We start from the raw sequence: 27,715 nt of genomic DNA on the forward strand, positions 1-27,715 counted from the left end.
GCCATCCATCCTGACGCTGCAAATTGGTCCTATTTGATGGTACGCACACAAAAATATAATAAAAAATTTAAAAAAAGGAAAAAAATTCTTGCTATTTTTAGACGTCAGTTTACAGAAATGAAACAAAAAGATAAAGGGCTTGGCCTTAACTCTCAGACAGACCACCAGGTAGGGGCCACCTGGCCTGAGGCGTCCCCATGGCTGAATTCTTTCTTCCATACTTATGTTAGCTCACTAATTTCAAGCTTTGAAAGAATTGAACAATGAACCCTTATTACCCATCTAGAGTTTGCAGTATTAGCCTTTTGCCACATTTATCTCAGGATCTCTTCTGACAATCTACATGATTTGTTTTTTAGTCTCATTTTGTGCTCCAGACAAGAATCACTCATTGCCCTCTGGTGACTCATCTCTTTGTTTTTATTGTTAGAGGTGGTCAGGTCAGCCCCCAGTTCGGGTTGAACCATGTACAACAATATGCAACTCCGGTGATTCAGGTTTTCATTGGCCAAATTTTTCAGAAGTAGGTCACCCAGGCCTTTCTTCTTAGTCTCTTGTTAGGCCGAAGCACAGCTAAAACTTGCTTTTCATCAGTCACAACATTGAAGCCTCTGCTAATAGGTGGGCATTGTCTTGGCCAGGAGTTGAGCCTGCTTCCTCCTGAATGGAAGATGAGAATTCTATCCTTGAACAACCACTTCCCATTTCCTGACCCTTAAGAAAAACCAAAACAAAACAGGGGAGGGTTGGGAAGGGAGATGGGTGCAACAATGAATGAATGGAAATCCAAAGTCTCTGTAAATTTTCATTGAAATTAATAATTAAAAAAAAGAGGGAAAAATAAATAAAGATAATTTTTATTATTAAAAAAAACCCAAACAACCCAAAACCCACTTCATTGCCTTAGAAGTAGAACCAGCTCATAGCTGACCTACCTTCCAGAGAGTTTTCAGAGGCAGTAAAAATTGCACTGGAGACAATTGCTCATCTTTTTCCCATAGAGCAACTGGTGTATTTGAACCGTGTGCCTTTCGGTTGGCAGAGCAACTCCTTACCACTAACCCACCAAAGGCAACTTGACCCTTTAGTCTTCTTCAGTCTACAACAGTTCTTATCTTTCCCCCCTTTTTCATACCATAGTCATTCTAATGGTCAGGGTCACTGTAGATTGTTTCCTAATTCAGGTTTACATGATTGTTTTCTCCCATTTATCATCAAGTTAAATTTCATGGCAGGGACCCTTCAAAGGTGACGGACATCATGTTGTTACAGATATTAAGAGGTAACATGTGGATGGTGCTTTAGTAATGAGAATGCATTGGTTTTTCTCCTTTAAAATAGCTGCATATTGAGGACTTTTCTAAAGGTGTTTATTGCACTTCATGTTATTTGGATCTTAAAAAACAAAGAGAAAGGAAGAAAAATCAACATTTTTACAAGAGGATTCCCTTTCATTTTGTGAGGGTTCTTTAGAATGTGCAGGGTGTCATTTGGGTCAACCTGCCATATAATCTCTTCCTTTTAAAGGTTATTTGGAATCAACTCTGCTCTCTCAAAATTGGGGGTTACCATGTCTCAAGAATGCCCAGAACTTTTGCTATTCACATGGGTTCGTGGCCAACAGGGGTTAATGTCGTCCTCAGTGACTGGGAGTGAATTCCTGTTTAAAAACCTCCCTTTGGCTAGGGCAGGTTTACAGTTGAGTGCCTCTTCATACCAAAATCCAGCCATTTCTTCCTTTTGTGCAGAGAAACACTGAGCTTTATTTCCAGCCTAGACCACTTCACTCAGTACATTCACAGAGTTGATTTTGAGCCTTTTTGGCCTGTGGCTGGGCCTTATCCAAATGATTTTCTTAGAAACAGTTCATTAGTGTAATTTGAATGACTGTTCTATCTAATGACATGGCCTTTCTCTCTCTTTTTTCTCTCACCTTCCTCCCTACTAAAACTATGGTCAAGACACATAAAGAGAATATTTGTTATTTTTTAAAGTTAAAATGCCCGCAAGTGGCACGTTGTTACTCTTGTGAGGTATGAGGGAAACCTCAGCGACAACCCCCTATCTTTTATTCATGAGTCTGCAGAGTGCATGGGGGTGTAGGCTGGCCTGTGCTCCTGTATTTGTTCAGCGTTCAGGACGCGGATCCCGCTTCTGCTGGCTATGAAAGGTCATGCAAGACGTGACGGGAACATTCACCCTCCAGAGAATGGACTGCTGAGGTTCCACTTCACTTTCCCTTTTCTTTCTTGGCACCAAGTCCACGGTCCCCTTTGTGGGCTGACAGTCAAGAAGCCAGAAAGCAGCAATTTTGATGCCTCAGCCTGGCAGCCAGACACAGTGGATGGTGTGCCCGGGGAGGGCAGGTGGGCAGCCTTTGCCTGGTCCTGGGTACCCCAGTTCCAAGACGGGGATGCTTGTTTTGGTGGCTGGACTGCAGTCTGGATGGATGGAAGAGGCCAGGCGATTTACCTTTGATCCCAGTGGCCCCCAAGTCTAAGCATTTCTCTGTGTGTATGAGGTATTAGGGCAGAGGGATAAGACCTGGGGTCTTCCAGGCAGAGGCCCCGGCTCTGACATGTCTGTGGACAAAGAGGCACCAGGTCACACAAGCCCAGCATTTGATTGAGAGCAACTGTCTCCAACTGGAGGTGCCTTGAGGGGTCTCTGGGGGCATTTTTAGTTTGCACAGTTGGAAGGGGATTGTTGCTGGTATTCTGGGAATAAAGGACAGGAGTGCTGCCTAGCATCCTGCTGTGCCCAGCGCAGCCCCCAAGATGTCAGTAGCACTGAGGTTGGAAAAACCCTCGTGTGAGGGGTCCCATCTTAGTATTTGAATTTCTCAGCCCACTGAGCCCCAAATACTCTTCACCTTCCTTTCTATTTAACTGAAGCTGCAGGTTCTATCACCTGACACATAGGATGATTTTCCATTAAACTCCCCAAGACCTGTGGTTAAACTATTGTGGTGCCCCTTGAAGACAGGTCTCGAATGCATCTACTTTTTTTCAGTGCCAGATTTGGACCATAATTTGATCAAAGTAGCATAACCTGTGCCTCTGTTTTTGTTACTCGCTGATGGTCTGTGGATAACATTACATTTTTTCAGCATGAAACCGAACACTTCAAATCCCTAAAGCAGTCTCAAATTTATGGTTAATAAAAGCATTTATTGTACTGGATGTCATCTGTTATATCACTCCAGGGCTAGAAGCTGGCAAGCAGTGGACAGGAAATATTTTCGTTTCAAATCGCTTCAATCTTATGGTCTAGGGGCAAAGTGTCTGATTTCAGGAAAAGCTGCGGTGAATAGCATCATAATGAAGGCATTTTTAGTTGATTAAGCAGGCATTCTCTCCCTCTCAGCCATCCCTCTTTGCCTTGGTGGGGCTACATAAACAGGCAATATTAAATGATAGCATTTTTTTGCACTGGCTATCCTTTTCCTTTGATCATCTGGAACCTTCCAGAGTGTTTCAGGGAATCCTTGGTAGAGCATGGGCATGCCATGGAGGAATAGCTGAACTCACTTTGTAATTGTTCAGACCGACTTTGTAATTGTTTACTTTGTGAGCAGAAGCGTTTTTCTGAGCTGACGCTCTGCTCAGAATTCTCTTTCAAAAATGGGATTTGGTACCTTGCCCTTGGGATACTGAATCTAGCAAGGAAGGGGAGGGGGAACCCAGCAAAAACATTTTGATGTTAGAAACAAAACAAAACAGGGCTGTACTTTTCTTGTAACTTGAGTCCTGATCTCCCACATCCAGCAAGTTGACAGTCAGCAAGTTGACAGAGAGTCCCAGCCGGAGGAAGCCCTGGACTGTGTGGCCGCATTCAGGAGGAACACCTTTCCTTCTGGCTGCCGGCTGCCTTTGAACGCATTATCCAAACCATCACTTCCTGGGCCTCTTGCAGAGATGTTTGTTTCTGATGTGGTTCCTTGTTTTCCAGATGAGGATTCCATGGCACAAAAAGGCAGGAAGGGATTATGGTGAGAGGCCACGTGACTCAGAGAGGCCTCTCCTTGCCAGAAATCAGAGCTGCCTGGCCTTCACTGCCCTGTTCCCCCACAGCAGTTGGGCTGGCCCTTGCCTTCCATGTTCCCAGCCTGAGGTGGACGCCTGGCGTGTACAACAAGGCAACTGGTGGGCCTGAAGAGACTCAAGACCTGAGAGTACTTGCAGAGAACGAAATTAAACCAGAATTAGGCATTTACCCCAGAAGTTCCCGAACCTGGCTGTGTACCGGAATCCCCTGAGGGGCATTCTTTGGGGACAGTGCAGGTGGAGGGGGTGGATTCTGGGCCTCACCCTAGGCTTGCTTAAGTGAGATTTCCAGAGGAAGGCCAGGAATCTGAGTTTTATAAAAATTGCCAGAGGTTTAGGATTGGGGAAAGATTTGACTTAAGCTTCCGGCACTAGAGAATTTGGGGAAATGAAGGAATTGCTCTATAGAAGATTTTGGTGGTGGTGTTACGTGCCATTGAGTCGCTTACAACTCATAGCGACCCTATGTACAAGAGCCCTAAACCCTGCTCTGTCCTGTGCCAACCTCACATCTACTCTCACTACCCCAATCACTGAATCGATTTCATCACATTGAGGGTCTTCCTCTCTTACACTGTCCCTCCACATGATGTCCTTCTTCAAGGACTGGACCCTCCTTACAACATGCCCAAGGTATGTCAGACGAAGCTTCAGAATCCTTGACTCCAAGGCTTCATCCTCTCCAGGACAAACCTGTTTTTTCTCCTAGCAATTCATGGTATATTGAACATTCCTTTCTAGCACCACAGCTCAAAGGCATCAATTCTCTTTCTATCAGGGAGCTCTGGTGGCCTAGTGGCAAGAAGCTATACTGCAAACCCAGAGGTACATGGTTCAAATCCACCAGATGCTCTGTCAGAGAAGGAGGGAAAGTATCCCTCCTGTACCAGTCAGATCTGATTTGATGGTACACGCACAATAAATAAATTAAAAAAAACAAAAACAAAAAACCTCTTTCTGTCATTCCTGGTCACTATCTGGCTCTCCAATGTATAGCACACAATTGCAAAGACTATAGCTCAGATCCGGTGCACCTTAGTCTCCAGCCTGACATCGTTGTTCTTCAGTACTCTAGAGAGGTCCCTGACAGCTGTCTTTCCTAATGCAATTCATCTCTTGATTTCCTGGCTGCTGGTACTAAGAGTGTTGACTGTGGAGCCAAGCAAACTAAAACCGTTAACTATCTCAATCTCTTCGCCATCCATACTGATGCTGCCAATTGGCCCAGTGGTGAGAATCTTTGTTTTCAAAGTTTCAACAAGCAGGATTATGTCATCTGTATAACGTAGGTTGTTGATGAATTTTCCACCAATCCTGATGCCACATGTCTCCTCGTACAGCCCAGCATCCCGGATGATCTGTTTCACATAAAGATTGAAAAGGTATGGAGACAGAATACATCCCTGGCGGACCCATTTCCCAATTTTGAACCATGCAGTATCTCCTTGCTCTGTTCTGAGGACTGCCTCTTGGTCCAAGTACAGATTTTGCATAAGCACAATCAAGTGTTCTGGGATTCCATTCTTCTCAGAGTCAGTCACATCTTGTTGTGATCCAAACAGTCAAAAGCCTTTGCATAGTAAATGAAGCACAGATAGATATTCCTCTGTTACTTTCTGCTTTCTGCCAAGATCTATCTAACATTAGCTATAATATCCCTAGTGCCACAGTCTCTTCTAAACCCAGCCTGCACATCTGGCAGTTCTCTGTTGACATGTTGTTCAGTTGTTTTTGGATAATTTTCAGCAAAATCTTGCTTGCAGGTGATATTAATGATGTTGTTAGATAATTTCTGCGCTCTGTCAGGTCACCTTTCTTTGGAATGGAAACAAATATTCATCTCTTCCAGTCAGATGGCCAGCTTGCTGTCCTCCAGATTTCTTGGCACAACTTAGCACATCCAGGGCAGTGTCTGTTTGTTGAAATTTATCAATTGGTATGCCATCAACTCCTGGAGCCTTGTTTTTTGCCAGTTCTTTCAGAGCAACTTGAACTTCCTCCTTCATTACCACAGGCTTTTGCTCAGACGTTATTTCATGAACTTCTTCTGTGTCAGCCAGTTCCTTCTGGTACAGTGACACTGTATACTCCTTCCATCTTCTTCTAATGCTTCTTGGATCATTTAACACTTAAGTGTTGCCACTCGTGGCTTGAATTTGTTTTTCAACTCTTTTCAGCTTAAGAAACTCTGAGTTTGGCCCTTTTCATTTTCTGACTCCAGCTCTTTGCACATTTAATTATAATATCTTGCTTTGTCGTCCCGAGCTGCCCTTTGAAATTTTCTGTTCAGCTCTTTAATTTTTTTATTTCTTCCTTTAGCTTTGCCTTCTTGGCGCTCTAATGCAATATTCAGAGTCTCATCTGACATCCATCTTGGTCTTTTCTTCCTCTTCAGCCTTTGCATTCTTCATGGATGATATTCTTGATATCCTGTCACAGATTATTTGGTCTTTGCTCATTGGTGTTCAAGGCCTCAAACCTGTTCCTGAGATGGTTTTGAAATTCATAGGTGTGTAAATATGTAGAACTCTACTGAAATTCTTCTAGGTTGTATAGCCCTGGTCTGTCCACTTGCTGTACAGAGGTAACTCGTAGTTGCTGTGATGCTATACACTGTGACACTGATGTGTCAAATGCGATAATGGTTACCCATGGTGGACAGTGTTTAGTGGAGCTCCCTGATTAAAACAAGCTTGGAAGCAGGAGTGGCATTCATTTCCAAAATAGCTTGCCTCTGGAAACCTTATGAACCTGGAGAAAGGATGAAAGTTATACAAGTGTCCAGGTCTTTCATTCATAGGGTTGCTATGAGTCGCCTACAACTCAACGGTACTTAACAACAACAACAAGAGCAGCGTAGAGAGAGATCAGTTGCCCTAGTGGACAGAAAGTGATGCTACCAAGTGAAAGGTGGTCTGTGACTCTAATCCGTGGCCTTCAGGCCTATTTTTTAATTGTTTTTGGTCAACTCATGGTTGCCATGAAGCTGAACACTGTGACACTGATATGTCAAATGCGAGAATGGTTAACCATGGTGGACAGTGTTTGGTGAAGCTCACTGATTAAAACAAGCTTGGAAGTAGGAGTGGCATCTACTTCTGAAATAGCTTGCCTCCAGAAACACTATGAACCTGGAGAAACAATGAAAGTCATACAAGTGTTCAGGTCTTTCATTCATAGGGTTGATAATGAGTCGTCAGCAACTCGATGGTACTTAACAACAACAACATAGAGAAATTAGTCCATTTTATTACTATGTGCAAGAAAAGAAAAAAGTGCCCTGGTGAATCTGAGTTACTACCCCAGTACCTGGTGACAGCTGAAATGTTTTGTCCCATTGTCAAAGAATGCCACCTGGAATTACAGAAAGAAGGAGGGGACAGGCCACTCTAGCCCCTCGCTGCTCAGTAGAACTTTCTGTGGTGATGGACATGGTCATTGCTGCACTGTCCAATTCAGTATTTTGGATCTTGACCATCTGAAATGTGGCGAAACAAGCAAGAGAGAACTGAATTTTCATTTTATCAATTTACTCGACTTAAATTTAAATATGCACACCTCAGTAGAGGCTACCATATGGACAACTTACCTCAGAGGCAGCCATTCAGATGTTGGGCTGCGCCTGGTATGTCCTGAGACCATGTACACCATGAAGTCATTTATGCTGAGAGATACCCCAAACTCAAAACCACCAAACTCATTGCTGTGGGGTTATTTCCAACTCCTAATGACCTTCTAGGACAAAGTAGAGCTGCCCCATAGACTTTCCAAGGCTTAACAGGAGCAGACTGCCTGCTACATCTTCCTTCTGAGAAATAGCAAGTGGATTCGCGCCACCAGCCTTTCAGTTAGCAGCCCAACATTTAACCTACTCTATCACAAAATCTCTGAGTATTCTCAAGAATGGGACCTGGCAGGAGGGTGGGCAGGATATTTGGGTTGGTAAGTGCAGAGAAAAGAGGAAGCTTCGAGTGCACACACCTGGGAGCTGCCCCATTAGACTGCACTCCATTCTGAGGGAGTAAGTCTGCTTCTCTTTTTGCAGAAGTTAACTCCCTCCTGGGATTAGTGCCTTCTAACCTCCCAGCCTCATTCATCTTAAAAGATGCCTGTGTTGATGCAGATGCATTTGTTTCCTGAAGTGATTGGACCATTGGAAGGTCTGGGGAGCGGGGGGTAGGTCATATCCAGAGAGAACTGGAGGGGTGTCTGTGGCCTGGCTGGGCATGTGCTGGGCCTGCCTGGCTCTGGACAGAGCCATCATGTTCTGATGAACCTGCTTGGGCAGATCCTGCTCCTGTTTGTTTGTTTTTTTTTTAATTTTTTTTTTTTTGGCAATGGAATAATAGGAAAACTGTAATTAGACATAAACCTCCAGCATTAAGCATTGAGCACATGTGTCTGCCTTGTGCTGTTAGGTGGTGCTGACTTACTGCAATTCCCATGTGTGTGAGACTAGAAGTGTGCTCCATGGGGTTTCAAGAACTGAATTTTCAGAAACAGATCAGCCAGTCCTCATTGCTGACTTTTCAGATAGCAGCCAAGCTTCTCAACTGTCTCAGCCATTCCTGGCCTGTGTTAGGAATAAAGTCAAATCAGAGCCTTGGCCACCGGGCCAGTTCTGACTCCTGATGACCCTGCATTGTGTTTGGAGACTGTAAATCTCCACGAGAGGAGATGCGCATCTTCCTCCACCAGAGAGGCTGGTGGAGTCAAACTCCCAACCTTAGATTTAGCCGTGCAACCGTAAGGATTGCGCCTAACCGTTAAAGGCTTCTTGGCTGGTGGTCAGTTCTCTTAAACCTAGCCTCCCTCCATCCCCCACCGGGTTTACATTTATCTTGAATGGGGTTACTTTTCCAAATGTGTTATTAAAAGGCAAGAACCAGAGAACATGGCATTTTATTAGTCCAAACTAAATGGTGGCAGGGATAATGTTCCAATTTGTAGTGTGAATGTTCTTAAAGATATGTGTTAAATAGCTAACAACAGCAACAACAATTCTTGAGCTGTAGGCTTTATAACTAAGGAGGTTTTGTTCATCTTATTTTAAAATAAGAGTTCCTTCACAGCTAGAAAGGAGGCATTTTAAAATTAGCAGAGCCTTTCTTTGAGGTTTACATGAAAACGTAACTCCTTTGGCCCAGGAAGAAATGCTCCAAATCTTAGTGTCTTTCACTGGGGCTTCATTGTGTTGCTGTAACAAACTGACAGATTCAGCAGCTTAATGAGAAAATGACCCTAATGAGCTTTAAATGTGGATTCTTCCAGTCTTGAACACACAAACAAATCTGGCTGTATCATTTTAATCAGCTTATTTGTGCTTATTTACTTATCATTGTTTCTCCCCTGTTATTTTATTATGAAAAATGTCAGAGTTGAAATCATCTGACAGTGAACAATCATACCTATTTTTACCTCTAACTTCTCATTAAACTTGCCTTATCACATCTGCCTCTGTTGATCCATCCCTCTATGATTCTCTTACTTATTTTTTTCCAAATAGATAATTGCATGCATTGACGTAGTTCATAGATATGCTACTTTCTATGGCTATGAGATGTTTTTGTCTGTGTATCCCAGTTTGCCATTCTCTCTACCCTCCATTCATGAAACATTTTGGCCCATTTTAACTTATTGCTATTATAAATTGGTATATAATCTTCATACAGATTGGTTCCCTGCTCCATCTCCTCTGCCATTGTTTTTGCTTATTTCCTTGGTATGTATTCTCTAAACTGAAGTTACAGGGTCTTTGGTTTTGTACCTCCTCGTATCTATTTGCCAGGAGCCCTGGTGGCATAGTTAAAATGGTGGCTACTTCAAAACCCACCAGCCACTTCACAGAAGCAAGACGAGGTGGTCAGCTCCTAGAATGATTACAGCTTGACAAGCCTGTGTTTGCTCTGTTCTGTCCTGTATGGCTCCTGTGAGTTGGAATTGACTCAGTTGCAAGGCTGTTGTTGAAGTTGAAATTGACTCTTAGTTGATCCTTCAGCTGGTTTTCAGAGGCAATAAATCGCACAGGAAGAGACTGCTCATCTTTCTCCCACAGAGCAGCTCGTTGATTCAAATCATGTACCTTTGGGTTGGCAGTGTATTTCCTTACTACTAAGGCACCAGAACTCCCTGATATTAATCATAACACCAAGTATTCTAAAAGTGTTATTTTAATTTGTTCTTTATTGTGGTACAAATATATACAGCAAAATAGTCACTCAGTAGCAGTGGGGTATTACGTAGTCACCAGATTGTGCTGTGTAATGACTGGGCTGATTTACTGGAAAGAATTGTATTATGGGCAGATTTAGTCCCCAAATCCCAATTCTGCCATGTGCTTCCATTACCGCCCTAGGACAGATTTCTCTCGGAGCATGCTTGGGGTTAATAAAATGAGTTAACAATAGTTCATCTCCCAGGCTGTTTTGAGACTTAAATGAGATGCTGTTTTTGAAACACAAGCGCCATATCTAGCCACATAATAACTGCTTAATTATTGGTAGCAGTCTTGGTTATTAAGAGGATGAGTGGGCTCATTTTTTCCATATTCTAAAAACATATTAACATTTATAATTTGCATTTGCTTTCTGCTTTGGTTCATTCATTTGATGGTATACTCTCTGAGTCAGTTTCAGTGTTTTTAAGCCTTTAAAGCAAGATATGGATGAAAGATTGCTTAGTAAAAAGTTAAGGATGTTGCTTGAATTTGAATGGATAAGGGTTTTAAAATAAAAATAGTGGTTGAGTCTTCCTGACTTTAACACAGCAGATTGTAAAGATAGTTAAATCCAATTATTATTATGGAAATTCACTTTTACTAGTAATTTGGCCAGCAAACCCCTATGTTAAGTGCTTAGCTCCTAACTGAAAAATTGGTGGTTTGAACCCATCCAGAGACTCTATTGGATAAAGGCTTTGGGATCTGGTTCCATAAGGGCTATTATTGTTGTTGTTATGGGCCATCTAGTCTGAAATAACTCATAGCTGACATTCCAGTGTGTTGTCAAATCACATGGGAGGAGATTGCCCATCTTTGTCCCATGAAGCAACTGGTGGGTCCAAACCTCTAGCCTTTGGATTGGCAGCACAACTCCTTATCACTAGTCCATTATGGTCTGGAAAATCCAGTAGCTGTAATCTGTAACATGGACAGTTCTACTCTATAACGAGACGTCACTCTACATCATCTCAGTGTTGTTGTTGAGCTCCGTTGGGTTGGAACTGACTCGCAGCTGACCCTCCAGCAGGTTGAGTCGGTAAGTCACATAAGCGGGGACTGCTACATACATACCTTTGACCAGTGCCAGTTCCTTACCACTCAGCCGCCAGGACAGGATTCAGATCTGTTGTTCATAGGTTTGCCATGGGTCGTACTCGACACCAGACAACATCAGGAAGCCCCTGAATCCTTTGTTGACTCAATAGCACCTTATTATAGAAGGAATCCCAAAGCCACATTTGGGTTGATCACACATTTCGCATAAATACAGTACAAATGAATGATGTTCTGCTAGAGTTTTCTATAATCCGAGTCTTGGACAAGAAGTCTATATACATCATCTCTGCGTTAGACCATCTCACAGTGTCACTGTGGTGAAGGAGTTGCTGCCATCCCAGGCCAGGTGCCTGCTTGTGACCGGATGGGACAGGTGACATAGCTGGCTTTAGTTCCTTGTTTGTTCAATATAAGGGTCAGAGTAAAGTTACTCTGAAGACTTTCACCTTTCATTTATATTCAGGTAGCTTGGACCTTCACCTGGAGGCTCACATTTTCTTACCCTCACACCTCATGTCAGTATTGAACTGACTACTTCTGTTTCTATCTAAACTGGTGTTTATTAAGGTGTGGGTCTCTCCTTTTTTTTTTTTTTTAAAGTTGGTTTGCATACAATCATTTTATGTACATTATTTTTCTTTATTCTCATTTCAGTATAATACATTGTCTCATTCATCATATCTTTTGTTTTACACAAGAGTGTTTATACAGTGTGTTTTATATAATGATTCTTGATTTCTGACTTTTATGAGGGAGCTCTGGTAAGAAGTTGCCACAATTCCAAAGGCACACTGTTCGAATCCACCAGCTGGATTCTCTCTGTGCTGGATGGGAATTCTCCTCTTGTGCAATTGGGAATTCTCCTCTTGTGCAATTTACAGTGTCTGAAAACTGACTGGAGGGTCAGCTGTGGGTTGATTCTGACTTGACAGCATATAGCACCGCCGTGGGCTTTCTCCCTCTGTCTCATCAAGTCCCCTTTGCACCTTGTCTCTTCCTTCATACCCCTCCCCACCCACCCACCCACCCACCCACTAATAATTTTCTCTGGCTTTTTCCACACCCCTTCTTCCCTTCCCTTTTTGAATAGTTTTACATATTTTGTTCCTATTTGATAGTTGCAGTAGCTACATTGTCTTTTTCTTAATTCTTCCAAGTTGATCATCCCTTTTTATGGTCCTGACAACGGTTCTTGGTCTACATTCCAGTCCTGGTCTCCCCCCAGCCACCTCCCTGACCTTGAGAAAGAACTTTCAGCCCATCTCTAGTGTTCTAGATACTTCTCTTAACAAACAGAAAATATTTTTCTTCTAAGTTTTGTTTGTTTGTTTTTAAATTTGGATGCTTTACCTTTGGTCCCAGCTAGCTTTCTGTTCATGGCTGATTGACCTGTGTGGGTTTTCACAGGGGCACCTGGCGTCTCCATCTGTTTCTGCCCTTTGCATTTTGTGTGCACCGTCCACCTCGTCTGTGCCATGCTTCGCCACCCTCTTCTCCCCAGGCTTTCTGTTTCTGACATCCACCAGTCACCGTTGAGACAATTGTGACACAAGACGACCCCTTCGGTACTACTGTTAATGATTGATTTCAACCCATTTAGTCTTCTGGGCCGGGAGCTTTTAAGGCCCAATCAATCACTGATCCCATAAACAAGGGAACTGCCCCAGAATCTCCTGAGCTCTGAGTTGCATCGATGTGTTGACAGTCAGCATCTGTCACGGGAGGAGTCTGTGCTGGGCAGAGCCAGGCTGAGGCCGGGAAAGAGCCAAAGGAAAAAAAAATGCATCAGAAAGAGTTTGGTTGGCAAGAAGGTAACCCCCAAACTGGGTGCTTGTTAAAATTTTGTCTTTAGTTTCCCCTCACTTGAATCAAACTTTTTTTCTTATTGAGAAAATGTAGTCGTTGTTAGGTGCCGTTGAGTCAGTCCTGCGTCATAGCAACCACACGGAAAACAGAATGAAACACTCCCTGGTCCTGTGCCAGCCTCCCAGTTGTTGCTATGTTTGAACTCATTGTTGTAGTCACTGTGTCGAGCCATCTCATTGAGAATTTTCCTCCTTTGACCTTCAACATTGAAAGAACTAGGGAGGTACACACACAAACACACTCTCACACACACTCTCTCTCTCTCTCTTTAAAATTAGGTCTTCTCTGGAACCTTATCGTGAAACTGATTAAAGCAGGAATGGAGGAAGGGCTCCCATGCCCTATCTCCCCACATGGTCCCACCCCAGCCCCTTGTCCAGGGATGGCAGGTCTCATTGGTTCATTACTCACCTGCCCTGGTGAGCTGATGAAAGCCCTTTGGGAGCAGTGAGACTGTTTCTGGAAGAGAGCCCTGTAAAAACAGCTCCTTCTGCTCCCAAAGGTTAAATTGGGCACCACTCTCAGCAGGCAGAGAAGGACAAGCTTGGACTTCTGGTACGTGGAGCGGTGGCTCAAAAAGGGCCTGGCAGAGAGAGAAGATGGGAGCGGAGATGTTCTTCAAGAAAAGAAGGCAAAGGCTTGTGCCACTGTCCTCTAATGGGCAGTAGACACAAGGACAGGATGTCAGAAGATGACCACATCTGGAGGGTATGTGACACAGGCCACAGGAAGGAGAGCTGGTGAGAGGCCGGGGGAGCAGGCACCTCTTCAGAGAGCAGGGGACGACTGTGCTGATAACAGGGCTTGAAGTTTGAGGACACCGGGAAAGCAGAGTTGATGAAGGGTCTTATCTCCAGGGTCATGCCCTCTGGAAACCCTGGGCGAAGACAGGAGTGATGACAGGTCACACTGCGAGGGGGTGGGGGGTGGTTTAAAACCTGAGCCTGCATCCACCTGCAGATGCAGCTGCAGCATGACCTGGATGAGCTGCAGGAAGTAGGAACATGCCTGCATGGTACCTGCAGTGTGTACCCCTGACAGACGAGCTTGCCACCTCTTCTGTGAACCTTTGATGATGCTCCATGTTTTAGGGGTCCTTCTTTTTGGTGGCCTGCAGCTTGTTATTCTCTGCTGCCAGAATGCTGGACACAGTGGACAGTCCTTTATGTCCACAGAAGCATCTTCTGAGACCCACCTGCCAGGCTCACTGGGCAGACACTCATGTGCTTTGTGGTTTGGGCAGCACCTTGCAACCAGGCCAGCAGAGAAAAGAGAGTGGCCTTCTCTGGCCTTTCTGCCATTCTGCCGTGATGTTTTTGAGGCCTCAGCCTCTTTAACAGAAAGATCTGGGCTGGGTGAGAACATCCTGAAATGGGCTTCCTATCTGTGGGAAAGGAGAGAGATGGCAGGAATCATTTCTCCATTCTGGTGCTTGTCTAATATTCCTGTGCTCTCGGAGCCTAGAGGTTGAGAAATACAGCTCCAAACGAGTGGCTTAAATTGTAACATCATGCTCCAGTTTGGAAATGTACTTTGTCCATTCTCTTCCACCTGAGCACACCTCCCCCGAGCACTGGCCCTATTGCAGTCCCCTCGCCCCTGCTGTAGGGCCTTGCACTGGGTTATTCCTATCCTGGGAGTCCTGGGAACATTAACTGGATGCCCCCTTAAGCGGTTATCTTGCTCATGTATGTTTAGGACTCTAGGTTAAAGTGGGGTACTTCTGGAAGTCAGGCACTGCTGGGAGGTACAGTTCAATGCTCAGCTGATAAATGAAAGGTGGCATTGCAAACCCACTCAGAGGCCCCTGGGAAGAAGAGCATGGTGATCTGTTTCCAAAGTCAAGGCCATGAAAACTCTGTGAGGCACAGTTCTGTTCTGTAACATATTGGATGACCTTGAGTTGAAATCCATTTGGGCAACTTTTTTTTTTAAAGTGTGAATCTACAATTTTAGAAGCATGTGGTGGTGCCTTGAGGACTGCAGGTACCACATGAGTCCCATGCCTCCTTCTGTTGGGGGAACTGAAGCCTTTGGGAGTAAGAGTGTACCCTGAGGCTGCCTCAGAGCCTCAGAGGTGGGATCTGTCCCTCAGGGTACTGGTGAAGATAACTTAGCCTTTGTCAAGGTTACCCAGGTCCAGTGGGTATAAAGCTCTTCAAGTGCGGACACAGCGCTCTGCTTTTGCAAACAAAACTCTTTGAAAAGGAGCCCCCACTTAGGCATAAGGTGGCTGGAAGGAAGCACTGGCTGACAGCAGAGTTAAACAAACTTTAAGGTAGGTCAAATTTTTGACATACCATTTTCCTCTGCCGTACCAGCAGCTGCTCTCTGCTTTGAAAGGGGGCTTAGCGGCTCATATAAACTTTGGTTCTTGATAATGTAAACTATTATTAGGATTATCTTTTTATTCATAATATATGGCTGACTCTGTCTGCTTTTATTTATGCTCCATTTGAAACACTCATTTACCTTCCGTACCGGAGCCCCTTCTGTAAATGAAGGGAAGACTCTAACCAGCTATCTGTTTAAATCTCCCTGTGATTTAGAAAGGATGCTGGGGATGGAATTGTTGGAGTGAGGAAGCGGCAAATCTCAGTAAATCTTCCAGGTTAAACCTGGAATGTGATACTGAGGGAAAAAAAGTAAGTTAAAAAACACATTTTGTTTTTCAAAATGAAGGTTTGTTCCCAGGGCAGTTGGTTCAATAGAAACAGAATTGATGCTAAACTTGGCTTGGGGACACCCTGGTGGTATATAATCCACAGTGAGTTGTACTGCTGACTCAAGGGTTGCAATTCCCCGGTGATTCAAATCCACCAGTGGCTCCTCTGGGGAGAGATGGGCACTCGCCTCCCATGTAATTCACAGCCTTGGGAACCCAATAGAAGGTCCGTTTTGAGTTGGTTCTAACTGCAGTGAGGTTTGAGTTGAGAGTTTTGGTTCTTCAAGAGTACCCTACTTTCCCTCACCTCCAGTTTCATCACCACCACTGAACCATTTGCTACTTTGGACATTCTGAAAATTAGAGACAAAATAGGGGCTGGGAGCCTGTGGTCAGCTCAGCCCTCCCTCGTTGGGGGCCTGCTCAGCTGGGTGGCAGCTTGTCCACCCCGGTGGTGCCTCCAACACTTGGTATTGTCAGGCCGTGTGCCTGCCAAGAAAATCTTGTAACCTTTTCCATTTTTAATAAAATGTCTCTCCAACCCTTAGTCCCCTCCGCAGAAAGAGGGGAAAGAACTGACTGAGTTTTTAAGCACATCTGGACACTGTTTTTGTAAAACCCTTATTCTGAAATCCCAGAAGGAATGTATTGGCTCCCAGTTTTCCGAGCACAAACTGAAATGCCTCCTTTGTTTAGAAGTATTGTGAGTTTGTATTTGAATAAAACTTTAAAGAAAGAAATGGTGCCAGTTTAAGAATCCGCTGCTCGGCCAGCTTGCTGCCCTTTGTGGGTCTCTTTTGAAGCCTTTGAGGGACTCTACCATCTGGGCCGGGTTATATTGGACGGGCATGGGGATGGGGAAGTGAGGACTAAGGACTGTAGGTGTCTTTTTGAGCTTTCTCTGTGTTCCATGGTTGTGAGAGTGTTTGGTCCTGTTGGGTTGGGTGTGGGGGAGGGGGCAGGACAGTGGGGCTGCAGGCTGTTCTGCTCTCTTCCCTAAACAGTGCTCTGTTAGTGACCATGAAGTGCAGATTCTAGGGACCTTTATTAAGTTCTAGAGCCGATAGCCTGAAGGCCCGCAACTGATCCTCACATCTCCTCACCAGGAAGTGTCTGTTTTCTTCTCAGAAAGGCAGATCTTCTAGAAGCTGCTTGTTTGCAGAAATGGGGCCACTCCGGTGGAGCAGTTGGCACAATTGCACTGCTAGTACTTGCTAGAGTGGTACCTCTCTCTGGTGGTTCGAATCCACACAGTGGCTCTTCTAGGAAAGATGGGCACATTCTTCCAGCTGATTGACAGCCTCCAAATGCCCCTGAAGGGTCGGTTCAGACTTAACAGCAGTGAGCCTAGGATGTTAGGGGTCTCTGGTGGAATAGTCCCCAAATCACTCTGCTAACTTAAAGGCTGTTTGAATCCACCAATGGCTCTGAGGGAGAAAGATGGGCAGGTCTGGCTCTAGTTTCATTCACAGCCTCAGGGACCTGATGGAAGGTCCCTGTGATGTGGAACCAACTCAAGGGCAATCAGTTTGACTAGATATTGGCATGGAGTTCTTCCAGTCGGAGAACAGTTGCAAGAGAGGTTAAATGAATTCGAGGCTTTTATAAAGATGAGGTAAAGGGGCTTCCACTCCTTAGGGGAAACTTAGAAGGCTGTGTGGTGTTAGCAAGAGGTACTTTTTCTCAGGCCTTTTACAAGTTATGCTTATCAAAGAAAGGTACCTCCAATAAGACCTTAGGTAAACGTGGTTAGGTTATAAGGGTTGGAGCCCTTTTGTTGTTGTTGTTGTTCTATGCCCTGGAGTCACTAGTGACTTGTAGAAACCCTGTGTACAATAGCTCTGCCCTCTGCTCTATTCCGAGCCAGTCTCACTGTCTCTGACACACCTGCCCTCCATTACCCCAGATACTGTGTCAATCCATCTCATCTGCGGTCTTCCTTTCCTGCTCTGTCCCTCCACCTCTCCAAACCTGATGTCCTTCTCCAAAGACTGGTCCCTTCTAGCTGTGTGCCCAGAGTAGTGAGATGGAACTTCAAAATCCTTGCCTCCAAGGAACAGTCCAGTTTCACCCTGTCCAGGACAAATCTCTTTGTTCTCATGGCAGTCCATGGTATGTTCAACAGTATTCTCCAGCACCACAACTCAAAGGCATCAGTTCTTCTTCTATCATTCTTATTCATTGTCCAGCTCTCTGATGCATAGCAATGACTGCAAAGACCATGGCTTGGATCAGGTGCACCTTAGTCTCTAATCTGGGGTCATTGCTCCTCAGTTTTCTGGAGAGGTTATTAGGGTTTTAGCTCTCTTATTTAATAATTGTTAATTAGCAGTAGGCATTTAATCAGTGCAATAGTTACTGCTTCCTTGTTGCTGTTGTGTACTGTGAGTTGGATCTGACCCACCAGTGGATTTCCCACAGAGCAGCTGGTGGATTTGAACCATGTGCCTTTGGAATTGCAGTTGCAGGTTCTTGCCACTAGGCCACCATAGCACCCTTCCCTTTCCTATGGCAGTATTTCCTCTTCACTTGCTCAGGCTGTCAGGAAAGATATTCTAGAGGTGGATTATTTCTGTAGGACTCCTCTCAGAGAGAAATCTAGATCCCAGGATTGCCTCACATCAGTATTTGTCCTCTCTTCAGCTTTTTCTCTTTACTTTTGCAAAGGAAAGTTGTCAGCCATATTTGATCCGATGTAAAAACAAAGCTATGATGGATCCACAGAACTTCTGATTTGTGTTCTCCATGCCGACCGGTGACAAGGCTGAATGACATCCAGGACAGGCTGTTCTAGGAAGTGCTAAATACATCGGTGCCCTCATGAAACAGTTCAGCCTTTCCCCAAGCTTTGGGATTTGCCTGGACTCAGGTTTATTCTGATAACTGTGTATCTTCCTGATCATGCTGGAGGTCATCTGTTAAACATTCAAAATGTCCCTTTCAGGGGGGAAAAAAATAAAGTTATTCTCAATGCAGGTGATTAGACCAGTTGGTTGGGAATATTAGGGTAAATGAAAAAATGACCTTAGAACTACTTGTTAGCGTAATATTGTTTTTATGCTTATTCACCCCATCCCTACACTAGAAAGCAAGGAAGATTTTATTTCCTTGATAGTTGTTCAGATTGTGAAGTGCTTGAGGACTCTGTAATGTGGGAGGCTGGAGGACTGCCCCCCTGGGAGATTCCGAGCCTGGGAGGGCTGCTATGCCGCCAGCATGCTGGGCATGGTACCCTGGGTTCAAAAGTCTGGGAGGGTAGAAAAGTGTGTTAATTTTTTTTCTCTCTCTACCTTTTCCCGTACCACTGCCAGATTACCAAGATCATGATATTAAAAAGATCAAGTTTGGTGGTTCTGATCTTTGGGAATTTGATGCAGAGTTGATGAATGCTACCAAAGGTCATTATTTTCTTGAGTCATCGTCCTCGTCCCCTTCGTGTTTAGTGGGATTCACCTTGTCACAGATGGGAGTGGTGAGGTGTGTCCTTTGCAGTGTTGGGGTGACAGAGCAGCTGGGGTAGGCTGCCGCCTGGGTCCTCACTGGTACTCACCAAATCCCAAGAGTTAGCGATGCTTTTTATCATTGACTAGAATTAGGTGAAAAGTGGAAATGGGCGATGGCCAGGGCTGACTTCTCCTTCATTACTTTCCTTGTGCACTGGGGCAGAGATTCAAGCCTATCTTGAAAGTATGTAATCACCCCCACCCCCACCCCAGTTCCAGTCTCTCTCCTTTTCTTAATGGTGTCTTCAGTCTCTAAGCCTGGAGTCATCACAGTCTCACCTCTTTGATTCAGTTCAGTGGTCCTTTTGGTTCATCCTTTGAAACTGCTCTTTTATTGCCTCTTTCTTCTCCCTTCTCCTCCCCTAGCCTAGCTCCTTGCCACCTTGGCCCCGGATCAGAGACCCTTCCTCTGAGTTAAGATACATCACATGGAGAGCTGAGCCCTCTTCCCACCCCAGCCCTATATAGTGCCTCAGCCTTTCAGACCAAGCAGGTCAGCTACTCAAGGGTTGTTCCAGACATTTGTTCTGGCTGATTAGGAAGGTCCCCCACTGTCCTTGAGGGGCAGAACCATTTATCGTGTGCTCTGGGTTTGCTGTGACTCTGAACTTTGTGCCATTGGTGGGGGGTCAAATGCCATAACGACTGCCCATGGTAGACAGTGTTTGGTGGAGCTCCCAGTTTAAGACAGGTTTGGAAGTAGGAGTGGCATCCACTTCCCTAAACCACATGCCTCTGGAAATTCTATGAACTTGGAGAAACAATGCTAGTTGTAGAAAGACTTCAGACTTTTTGGTCATAGGATCGCTATGAGTTGTGTTCAACTCAATGGCAATCGACAATGACAACTCCATGTTCCAAGGAGCTCTGCTAGTGCAGTGGTTAAATCACTTGTCTGCTAACAAAAAGATCCACATTTTGAACTCACCAGTTACTTCAGGGGAGAAAGAGTAGGCTCTCCACTCACATAAAGATTTCCAGCCCCAGGGACCCTGTGCTGGCAGTTCCATTCTGCCCTGCAGGGGTCGCTATGAGTCAGAATCAACGTGATGGCAGTGGGTTGGGGTTTGATTTTTCCATGTTCCACATGACAGGTTGTGTGGATGGCCACATGTGCTCATATTTCCATGTCTGCTTGAAATAACCTTTCTTCCTTCTATCCACTCATCCCAAAATGTGTGAGACTATGTGATACTTTCTCCAGACCTGTGAAGGACCAGCGGGGCAGCCCTGTCTTCCCTGTGAAGACGTTTCCCTGGGGATCCTGCCTTTGTTCAGCTCTTGCTTCCCTGAAACTTTTGCTCTGGAGCTCTGCTGCATAACGGAGTACATCTAAAGAATAGAGTATATCTATTCTTTCCATTAGGTGTAATGCCATCAACTCTACTTTCCTGTTTTCTTTTGGCTGTGTTTCCCAAATGGAAGTGTAAGCTTCTGAAGGCAGAGATCAAGTTTTAGACTTCTCCTCCTTCTTTCAGAATGCCCCTGCCCATGTGAAGTATACTTTGGGGACATCTGGTTGATATACACTCAGGGGTCTCAGCTGAGGGTTTTAATGAATAAATAAGGAGAGAACCGCAGGACAATTGATTGTTGCTTTGAGAACAGGCTCTGGTTGCCTGGTAGAGATCGTTCTTTCTCCATCCCTACCCAGGCTGCCCCTAAGCTGAGTTTATACCCTTTACCTGATGAGTTATTTTATGTCCTCCGTGTGCGTGTGGAGCCAGTTGGCCGTGGTGTCCTCCCACATGCTCTTACTCTCTGGGAGGAGGTGAAGTGCTAGGTTTGCCCTCAGCTGCAGTGAGAGTGCTGTGCAGGAGGAAGGGCATTGTCAGCTCACTACCTGGACTTGCCAGAGAGTTTCCCTTCTGATTTTACACAGTTCTGTTATCCACATGAGACCAGCCAACGAATCATAAAATCCCGTAAGTGTGTGTGTTTTTCCAAGACACACAGGATACACGATAGTAACCGGGTTATGCAACTGAACAGCATCAGGATACCCAAATCAGTAGGGGGCCTAATGAAATATGACAAAGAAGGTGTGCGCAGCATGCTGGAAGGGCTTGCTGATACATCCGTCCTGTTGCCTTTTCCATACACGTGAACTGGCTTTAGAAAAGGTGGGTGGGCCTGCATAATCGCTTATTAATGATAACTTTTTCTGAGAGAGATCTCAGAATTTGGTTCAGTCATTAGGATCCTTTTGTTCTTCACCTCTGTGTTGTTAGTGGGTTGAATTTTACTCATTTTAACTCTCTGTGAGAGAGTAGAACTGCCATGTCAAGTTATCTTTACAGGAGCCTCTGATGTTAAGTGCTGTCAAGTTACCCTTCAGAGTGACCAGTGGGTCTGAACCCCCTCTATCCTATGCAATCTTCATCATCTCTGAGACACTTGAGCCCACCATTACAGTCATTGGGCCATTCCATCTTGAGGGTCTTTACCTGCTTTGCTGATAACTCTACCTTTCTGAGCAAGATGTCCTTTTCCACGAACTAGCCTCTCCTAACAACATGCCCAGTTTATGTGACACTTAAGTTTCACTATCCTTGCCTCCAAAGAGCACTCTGGCTGAACCTTTTCTCAGACTTATTTGTGTGTCCTTTTGGCAACCCATGGGATATACTCTTCTCCAGCACCGCAAATTAAAGGCATCAATTCTTCTTCAGTCATCCTTATTCACTGTCCCACTTTCAGATGCATAGAAAGTAACTAAAAAGATTGTTTTGGATCAAGTGTCCCTTAGTCTTCAAATTGACATCGTTGTTCTCCAGCACTTTGGAGAGGTCCCTGACAGCAGACTTTCTCAATGCAATGTATCTTTTGATTTCCTGGCTGCTGGAGCCAGGGGTGTTGATTGTGGATCCAACCAAGATGAAATAATTGACAATTTTTTTCTCTTCTCTGTCTGTCATGATGCTTTGCCTGTTGGCCCAGGGGTGAGGATTTTTGTCTTTTTGATGTTGAGATGTAATCCATGTTGAAGGCTGGAGGCTTTGATCCTCTACAGCAAGCCTTTCAAGTCCTCACTCTCCACAAGCAAAGTTGTGCCATCTGCTGCCAGTAGCTAAGCACTTAACTGTTACGCTACCAGTCCTCCTTTCTACCTCCATGCAGCCTATTTTATAAGATTGTTTTCCCCAAAAGGATCTGCACTTATTGATAGCTGGCAGAGATTTATTCAGAACAAAAGTTTCAAATACTAGAATTTAATCTCTATCAAATCAGTGTCCATGTGATTCCTACTGTAGAGATGAGTTGAAAGAGTCTTCTGCAAAAAGCAGAAGAGATTTGGGAGGATTTTTATATTCTTCTCTGAACTAGATTTCCCCCCCCCTTATTTTGAACTAATAATTGCAAAACCAGTAAAGCCTTCTTCAAAAGAAAATCCACCCATTTAAGGTGCAATGATTGGTCTTCCCCTCTCTGGAACTAAGACAAGGGAAGAAAAGATACATAGAAAGAATTAGTCCAGAAACAATTGGACCAAAAATCTAATGGTCATGGAAACATTACAACCGAGACCAGGAGGACCTAAAGGTGCCTGGCTATCACTGCTGACCAGTTTGTCTGAAAAGCATCTCCACAGGAGATGCTGGACTATGGTGCCCCCTTTGCAAACTGTTCTCCTTTAGCTCTTCAAGAAGAAAAAAAAATCACCAAGGTAATAAATATTTAAAAAAAAAAAGAGGACAACCCTGGCCATGCTCCTGAGAAACAGCCCCACTGGCCTAAATGCGTAACTTTACATCCAGTCAGATCCCACTCTCCATTGGGAATAAATTTTTAATAACTCTCTTATTTCACACTACTGGGCCAATTGGCAGCATCATGATGGATAGTGAAGAGATTCAGATTGTTAACAGCTTTAGTTTGCTTGGCTCCACAATCAGCACTCTTGGTACCAGCAGCCAGGAAATCAAGAGACGAATTGCATTGGGAAAGTCTGCTGTCAAGGACCTCACCAGATACCGAAGAGCAATGACGTCAGGCTGGAGACTAAGTTGCACCTGATCCCAGCCATAGTCTTCTTAATTGCTTGTTGTGCGTCAGAGAGCTGGACAATGACTAGGGATGATAGAAAGAGAATAGATGCCTTTGAACTATGGTGCTGGAGAAGAGTATTGAAGATACCATTGACTGCTAGGAGAACAAACAGGTTCATCCTAGAGAGGGTGAGACCATGCTGCTCCTTGGAGGCAAGGATTCTGAGGCTTCGTCTGACATACTTTGGGCATGTTGCAAGGCGGGACCAATCCTTGGAGAGGGACGTCATGCTTGGAAGGGTGGAGGGACAGAAAAAGAGAGGAAGACACTTGATGAAATGGATTGATTCAATGACTAGGATGATGACGGTAGGGATGTTAGAGGCAGTAAGTTGGCACAGGATAGAGCAGGTTTCAGAGCTGTTGTATATAGGGTTGCTATGAGTTGCAAGTGACCCGATGGCACATAACAACAACTACAACTATTTCACATTAATTTTTGTGATGCTTTTCATTTATTTCTGCCATATTGTTTTGATTTTGCTCATATTCCATCATGGGAATCTTTGTAAAGGAGGAGAACACATGGATTGCTGCAGTTCCTCTGAGAAAACTGAGAACCCACCATCAGGGCCAGTTCAGCAAGGGATGAGATCTTCTCCTGCCTGCCGCTCTCATTGTTTGTCTGCCTACAATGAATTTGCTTTCTGATTTACCTCCCTACACCAGCCTGTGCCAGAAATCCCCAGACAGGAAATGCAGGGAGGCCCCCATTCCTGGGAACTGCCTTCTTCACTCATAGATCCCCACAATCGACCCAAGGCATCGATACTTTATTTTTACATCATTCCTTGCCCTCCTTCTCAGATTAACATTTCAGAAAAATGCTCTTTTGGGAAAATAAAACAATGCAGAATACTTCTTGGCAAAACACAATTACCTCCTGGCTTAAATCACACAATGACTTAATTGATGTTGGGGTGTATATGTGTGTGTGTGGGTGTGTTCATATGTGTATGTGTTTTAATGGGAATTCCATGTGGTGTCATTGGGAAATGAAGGAAGAGAGTCTTCCCAGATTTATTGCTTACAATTTAAGGGCAGACTGTTGGCTGTCATCCAAGAATTGGGAGATGTGAAGTTTCAGGGATCATTAAATGTTTGAATATCTCCTTGCAGTTGCTTCCAATTTTAAAATTAGTTTGGTAAAATAGAAAAATAAGACCAATGTGGAAATTATTTACCCTTTGAAACAAGTAACATTTATCAAGATAAATTTAGAGGGGGCTTGGGATGATATAAGTGATGGTGTTCTTTCTTTGTTGCAAGCCAGTATCTTATTATTATCCCTTTTTAAAACATTGTGATTTGAGGGAAAGTTTACAAAGGAATTTCTTTTCTATCCAACTGTTCATATACATTAGTTACAGTACCCACAATATAATCACACTTTCCCAGCTTCCTCCCTATGTTTCTCATTTCCATTTCTCCTCCCAGCATACCCTTAACTGCCTTCTTGTCCTTGTCACCTTGTTGGTTATTCAAGAGTGCATTCTCCACTGGTGTTACTGATGGATTACATTATAGGCCTGTCTGTTTGGTTAGAAGGTGAGTCACTGGACAGCATCTTACTTTTGAAGCTTGAACGAGCTTTGCTATGCTATACCTGGAACTAAAGCCAAAAGCATACATTGATTATTCTTCATTTTGGAAAATTCGAATTTTATTTTGTCCTCCTCCCTCTCCCTCTCTCTCTGATGCTCTTGAGCAAATATTTTTAAATGTATCCAAAACCTAACCCAATTTTCTGTGTTGACCACAAACACTGCACAGCAAAGACACTTGAGAGGATGCCTGGAACAGGAGTGAGGAGACCAGCTGTTCCGGCCGTCTTCTAGATGCTGAGGATTTTCCTCCTGTATCCAATGACCTGAGGAACCCCACAGACACAATGGCTAAAGCACTTGACTGATAACTAGAAGGTCCGCAGTTCAAATTCACATGGCAAACGTGTGGCAGTATGCTTCCATAAAGATTAGTTTTGTAAACCCAATAGAGCAGTTCTACTCTGTCCTGTCAAGTCACTAGGAGTCATAATTGACTTGATGGCAGTGGATTTTGGTTTTGGCTATTGAGAAACCAAGAGGGGAAAAAGGAAAACAAAACAAACAAAAAAAGCTGAAAGAATAAGAATTTACCTACATCATCAGTTGGGTGTTTTTTTTTTCTTCCTTGATTCAATGAAACCAGCTTGATTGAAAAGTGAAAAGTGATAGGAGGTATCCTTGGATAGGCTTATTTGCTTAGGAGCCAACAAAGGCTTGTTTTTCATAGTGCTACTTTGTAACATTTTAAATCCAAACATCTTAGACAAATTGTTCAGTTATTGAATTTTAACAAATACTGCTCATAACGTTCACAACTGAAAGGCATTAATCCAGAGTTCTAGCTAACAAAGGTCTTACCTGCAATGCCCTTTTCCTCTTTTGAACATTGATTTTAATCACTCTAGTAACCCTTGTGTTACTAAAGTATTCCTGAGGCTAAGCTGTCTAGGGGGTGATGGTGGTGGTACAGGACTCTAAGGTTAGGGTCATGGGTGGGCTGCAGGAATGTGGAAGCTCCCCCCCACCCCCGCAGAACACCCTGCACAGACTTGGGTATGACACATAGGAACCACAGCTTTCCTCAACTTTATTTGGGATTCCCCAAATAAAACACAGACCCCTTCTTGGGAGGAAGGGGGAAGGGAAGAGTTGGTTTTTTTTTTCTATAATTATATTTTATTAATTTTCATAAACATTTACAGAGATTTTGGGTTTCCATTCATTCACTGCTGCACCATTCTCTCTACCCTCCTCCCAGTTTGTTCTTGTCCAAATGCCACAGTGCTTGTCAAAGCCAGTTCTGATTAATCTTCTTTGTCAGTGTGTCCTTTGCCATTCCCTATCACTCCTCCCTGAGAGAGACTTCACCCTGAGTCATAAGGAAAAGGGGATGGCGTATTCTCTTAGCTACTTCCTGCTGAAAAGGGACGCTGTGGGTTTCAGGGTGAAGATCTTCTCTCACTACTCTAAAGGGCCCCTTTGGCAGTAGGAAGCACATAGACTATTATGGAGACTGATTTTGGAATTTAGATGTACTCTTATTGATTGTGCTTGGCCATACATGTTCATATCCTTGAAGATGTATCATGGGGGTGTTGTAACCTAGAAGACACAAATTTGACTAACAAGTTATAAGTACATGAGTCAAAAATTATGGAAAAGCAAAAGAAAAGATTCTTTCATTGTTCCACAAACCCCCCCCCCAGGTCCCCTCCACCATGCAGCCCTCGCTCTAGACTCCTGTGATGACAGAAACACCCAGTTATATATCTCTTTTAAACAGTTCCCTCCCTCCTCCGCCTCAGTGCAGCACACATCATTGAACCCATCTTACTCAGTCTCTCCCCAACCCCAAGGACAGTCCCATTCTACAACAGTGGCATCATGTAATATTTGTCCCTTTGTGACTGGGATATTTCACTCAGCATAATGTTCTCCAGAGTCAACCATTTTGAATAATATTGCATGAGTTCCTTGTTTTTTAATGCAGCATAGTATTCCATTGTGCGATATACCACAGCTTCTCTAGCCATTCGTTTGTTGATGGGCACTTAGGTTGTTTCCAACTCCTTGCTATTGTGAACAAAGCTGCAATAAACATGGGTGTGCATATATCTGCTTGGATGTCAGCTATGGTCTCTTCAGGGTATATTCCCAGTAGTGGAATTGCTGGGTCAAATGGTATCTCTATTTGCAACTTTTTGAGAAAGCGCCATACTGCTTTCCACAGGGGTTGCACCATTTTACACTCCCACCAACAGTGGATCAGGGTTCCAGTTTCTCCACAACCTCGCCAGCATTTGTTGCTTGCTGTTCTGTTAAATTTTGCTATTTTGACTGGGGTGAAATGATATCTCATAGTTGTTTTAATTTGCATCTCTCTTAGGGCTAGGGATTTTGAGCATTTCTTCATGTGTTTGTTAGCCATCTGAATGTCGTCTTCGGTGAAGTGCCTGTTCATATCCTGTGCCATTTTTCTATTGGATTATTTACCTTTATCTTGTTGTGGTGCTCAAGTATTTCATAAATTCTGGATATAAGTCCCTTATCTGATAGGGCTCTGGTGAAGCTGGTTTATTACCATTATGTAGTAACTCACATTCTCCAGCTTGCAGAGGTCACCTTGGTTGTTCACATGCCTCAGGGTCAGGTTATGGTCTTTTCAATCACTTGCTAAGCTTCTGAGAGCTGGATAATGAATAAAGATGAAAGGAGGAGAATTGATGCCTTTGAGTTGTGGTGTTGGGAGAAGAATGCTTAATA

At 44.1% G+C, this 27,715-nt stretch overlaps 1 protein-coding gene across 1 annotated transcript in view; it reads left to right on the plus strand.

Moving 5' to 3' along the window:
* IL17RD (interleukin 17 receptor D) overlaps window positions 1-27,715 on the plus strand; it is a 90,942-nt gene that overhangs the window by 13,473 nt on the left and 49,754 nt on the right. The window lies entirely within an intron of this gene.

This window comes from Elephantulus edwardii, unplaced genomic scaffold (assembly GCF_000299155.1).
Source record: "Elephantulus edwardii isolate Elephantulus edwardi_28Jun2011 unplaced genomic scaffold, EleEdw1.0 scaffold00113, whole genome shotgun sequence".
Classification (NCBI taxonomy): Eukaryota; Metazoa; Chordata; class Mammalia; order Macroscelidea; family Macroscelididae; genus Elephantulus; species Elephantulus edwardii.